This window comes from Schistocerca americana, chromosome 3 (assembly GCF_021461395.2).
Source record: "Schistocerca americana isolate TAMUIC-IGC-003095 chromosome 3, iqSchAmer2.1, whole genome shotgun sequence".
Classification (NCBI taxonomy): domain Eukaryota; kingdom Metazoa; phylum Arthropoda; class Insecta; order Orthoptera; family Acrididae; genus Schistocerca; species Schistocerca americana.
This window is the reverse complement of record NC_060121.1, coordinates 630,018,498-630,023,396: the sequence shown is the minus strand read 5'-3', so window position 1 is coordinate 630,023,396 and position 4,899 is coordinate 630,018,498.

Here is a 4,899-nt window from a genome sequence, read left to right as displayed (position 1 = left end):
TGCCGCTGGAGAGGGTGCCTTTTCCTCTGGCCGCACACACAGCATTGCGGGAGGACGAGGAATGGCTTCAGCAGATCCCAAGGAGTACAGAGTGCTTTTGAGTTAATACTGGTTTAGTGATGCTGTTGTGTTCAAGTTGAGGGCTAGCTCAGGGCGTATGGAGTGTTTTTAATACTCTATTCCGGAACACTAATGGCGACTTGTAATGAACTGTAAAAACGTTCCAGTACTGCCTATCTAAAAAAACCTGCGTGATACCGACTTTTAAATCTTCTTCTTAAAGAAAAACAGCTGACTACACTATGTTATTTCCTTTACCTGAAATCTGACGAGGAGCTGGGAGGTGGGGCGCAGCTTCGTCTTGCCCCTTGTCTAGCATGGACAGTGGTTGCTGGATAGGAGTACCGGATCCCAGAACTGGATGAAAATTTTACTCATGTAATTCAAAATTCAAGCTTGCTTTTTGAAATAGCGTTTGTTATAATGAATTTGATTTTATAAGCCTGAATGGTAGTGTCACTTCTAATAACTTAACTTGTTTCCTGGTTTTTGTATTATAGAAGTATTAATTTGCATCAGGACTGATAGTCACACTCAAGAATGTTACTTAGTGATATCTTGCAGTCACCATTTGGTATAATCAGCTAACTACACAGAAAAGAGATTAGAAGACCTGCAAGAAATTTACGTTACCTGGTTTGCATAGAAATCGGCGAAACGCAATTCGCGTCGTTCAGACGCTTTTGAGGATGACGAAACATTCCTAAAGAAAGCGGCGTGTTTCAGTTGATGAAAAATATGGATAATGCTACAGCCTCGATTCTACCACTGTTGCGCTGTATCTTTAAGAGAGCTCTTAAAGAGATCTCTCTCTCCAATCGAAATTTTTTACGTAATGTGATTTTCCGATTTTTATATTTATTATTGAATTCTTCAAGCACCTTCTAGTTACTCCTGACACGCGAAGATTCTTCTGGCTGAAAATTACATTAATTTCGATAAACATGTAAAATGGAGCGTTTCAGTTATGTTATAGAATAGGGGCTGATAAAATTTAGAGCAAAGTTTACATGCAGTATTGGATTCTTCAGTGCTTGAAGTGGAAAATTCCCATGTTAATGATTTTAATGAGCTTCTATTATTAATATTCTAAAGAACCGCGATCATCGCAAATCAGAGACGTACTGTGTTTAATCGATAAAAAGCTGTTTCAATTTTTGTCGTCGGTCCCGGCGGGCGCTCTCAACAATGAAATATCGTGAGATACGTCACGTGCAGTTGCCTGGCAGCATTGCGATATTTATTCGCGACGAGTGAACTCGTCCTCAGTAGTGACTTGTGCTGCATTAAGTGTTGCGTGCAATTTAAATAACAGCCTAAAGAGATACTTGCTTTCTAGCCGCCTTAACTTTCTCGAGTTCTAACAAGAACACAGAAAACCAGCATCAGACGGGATTCCGTTGAGGAACAAGTAAGTGAGCAATCACCCTCTTTTCTGTCTTCGAATACCCACACAGTGATGTTCTGATGCGTCCATGCTTTATATTTTACTGTTTCTGAACACCGTGAAGAAGTCAGTTGTCCTTTCAACTCCATTTTACCGATTAAACCATTTCCTTCTAATGACCCAAGTTAAAGTACAAGCTACGAAAATAGTTTTATAAAACCATCTGACTTCGCCCTTCATTAGCGGTTACGATGGGTCCCGTGTAATAATTTGAACACTCGCATGTACCATGGATTTTGACGTTCTGTACATTCCAATGGACTTTTTTATTGTTAAGTATATTTGGCAACCATCGTGCTGTTGTAAAACTATTTAGGTTAAGTTCCACTTACTATGCCGATTATGGATCATTTTACAGAATTGTCAGTTTTTTTTATTTTGTGCTATGTGACATCAATTGCTGTGATACATGAATAACCTGCATAATTGGTAGCTGGCTCTGTAAACACATCGTGGTAGGTGCTGTGTGATCGAAAAAAAAAATTAATATCTTATACATACATATGTCATTTTGAGAGAAACTCCTGAAAGGTTTTTTTTTTTCATGTATACCGCCACAGTGTAGTTTGATCATTTGCCAATAGCAAGCGTTAGTCGCAAACGTGGCGAGTTCAGGTGCGGAGCGATCTTTCTGTGTGTTGGACTTCGACAAAAACAAGTCTGCTACAGCTGTTCAACGGATGTTTAGAGCCAAGTACGGGAAGAAGGCAACATATAAGGCCATTTACCACTGGCACAACAAATTTGTTACTACGGGTTGCTTGTGCCTGGCAAAGTGAAACGGACATCCCAGTGTGAGTGAAGTGAATATGGAGCGTATTCGAGTACCGTGTTGACATCTACCGGGACACACATGGTTCGCAAATCGAGTGTTTGTAAAAACAACTTTCAGAGTATCTTTTCAAAATGCAATATGTTTGACATCTGTACAATGGTAAGTTCTTGTGCAATAAATAATTGAAAGTGTTCCCGGACATTACATATGCCCTGCATTCGTTGTAGTAGAACTCACAGTCAAGCTGAAACCGCTTGCAAAGCATTGACTCGAAACCAGAGCTGTGTCTTCCGCCGGCGACACTGTTACCATTTGAACTGTCCGTGTATGTCTCCTGGCTGAACTTAATACTTCAGATTCACCCTTCGTCGCTCCAGCATTTAATCACAGAAAGAAGTTTTTATTTTCACTTCTGCTCTTTTTCATAAGATGATACTTACCATGTGTTGTCGTCAAAATACAAAGATCTGGGTTCCGATATGGCACACACAGTTGGCAGTGACAAATGTTGCTTGCTTTTGTAGACATGCGTGACTTACTGGATACGTGAATGTTTAATTGTGCTGAATTCATTGCTATAAAGTCACGTCGCATTTCCTCTGTTGACGATTGGCTCGCGCCATTCCCTACAGTCTTTTCAGAGAGCTTCAAAATCAAAATACACTACCGGCCATTAAAATTGCTACACCGCGAAGATGACGTGCTGCAGACGCGAAATTTAATCGACTGGAAGAAGATGCTGTGATATGCAAATGATTAGCTTTTCAGGGCATTCACACAAGGTTGGCGCCGGTGGCGATACCTACAACGTGCTGACATGAGGAAAGTTTCCAACCGATTTCTCATACACAAACAGCACTTGACCGGCGTTGCCTGGTGAAGCGTTGTTGTGATGCCTCGTGTAAGGAGGAGAAATACGTACCATCACGTTTCCGACTTTGATAAAGGTCGGATGGGAGCCTGTCGCTAATGCGGTTTACCGTATCGCGACATTGCTGCTCGCGTTGGTCGAGATCCAATGACTGTTAGCAGATTATGGAATCGGTGGGTTCAGGAGGGTAATACGGAACGCCGTGCTGGATCCCAACGGCCTCGTATCACTAGCAGTCGAGATGACAGGCATCTTATCCGCATGGCTGTAACGGGTCGTGCAGACACGTCTCGATCCCTGAGTCAACAGATGCGGACGTTTGCAAGACAACAACCATCTGCACGAACAGTTCGACGACGTTTGCAGCAGCATGGAATATCAGCTCGGAGACCGTGGCTGCGGTTGCCCTTGACGCTGCATTACAGACAGGAGCGCCTGCGGTGGTGTACCCAACGACGAACCTGGGTGCACGAATGCCAAAACGTCATTTTTTTCGGATGAATCCGGGTTCTGTTTACAGCATCATGATGGTTGCATCCGTGTTTGGCGACATCGCGATGAACGCACACTGGAAGCATGTATTCGTCATCGCCATACTGGCGTACCACTCGGCGTGATGGTATGGGGTGCCATTGGTTACACGTCTCGGTCACCTCTTGTTCGCATTGACGACACTTTGAACAGTGGGCGCTACATTTCAGATGTGTTACGACCCGTGGCTCTACCCTTCATTCGATCCCTGCGAAACCTTACATTTCAGCAAGATAATGCACGATCGCATGTTGCAGGTCCTGTACGGGACTTGCTAGATACAGAAAATGTTCGACTGCTGCCCTGGCCAGCACATTCTCCAGATCTCTCACCAATTGAAAACGTCTGGTCAATGGTGGCCGAGCAACTGGCTCGTCACAATACGCCAGTCACTACTCTTGATGAACTGTGGTATCGTGTTGAATCTGCATGGGCAACTGTACTTGCACACGCCATCCAAGCTCTCTTTGACTCAATGCCCAGGCGCATGAAGGCCGTTATTACGGCAAGAGGTGGTTCTTCTGGGTACTGATTTCTCAGGATCTATGCACTCAAATTGCGTGAAAATGTTATCACATGTCAGTTCTAGTATAATATATTTGCCCAATGAATACCCGTTTATCAACTGCATTTCCTCTCGGTGTAGCAATTTTAATGGCCAGTAGTGTATAACAATAGAAATACGTCAGTGAAAGCAGCTTCCCAAATAAATAAAGAGTTTTTCTGAAAGCATGAACGAATTTCTCATTTGTATGTGACTCATAAGGACGTGGAACCGTATGAACAGGTAGCATTCAAGTTCATATGACCCGAAACTAAATATATGAATGAAAAATGGAAGAAATCTATAAAGCAATAAAACAGTGTTTCCCTGACCACTTGTAATACCAGCAATACGTTTCTCCACAACTTTGCAGGTAACTGACACAAAATATCACATTATGGCGAAATTCATACTATATATTACCATTAGCTGCGAGACGTGTGAAGTTCTATCAGTTTTATCATTTACTTGATATACACTGACGTAAAAAAGTCGGAACACAAAAAATAATGCAGACTAATGCAATTTTGAGAATACATTTATCTAAGTGATATACTTAAGTGATTAACGTTACAGGTTAAAATAAGTGTGAGAAAAGCAATTGCAGATGTGAGATGCTGGTACATTAATAACAGGTGCAACCGCCAGAATGTTGAATGCAAGACTGCAAA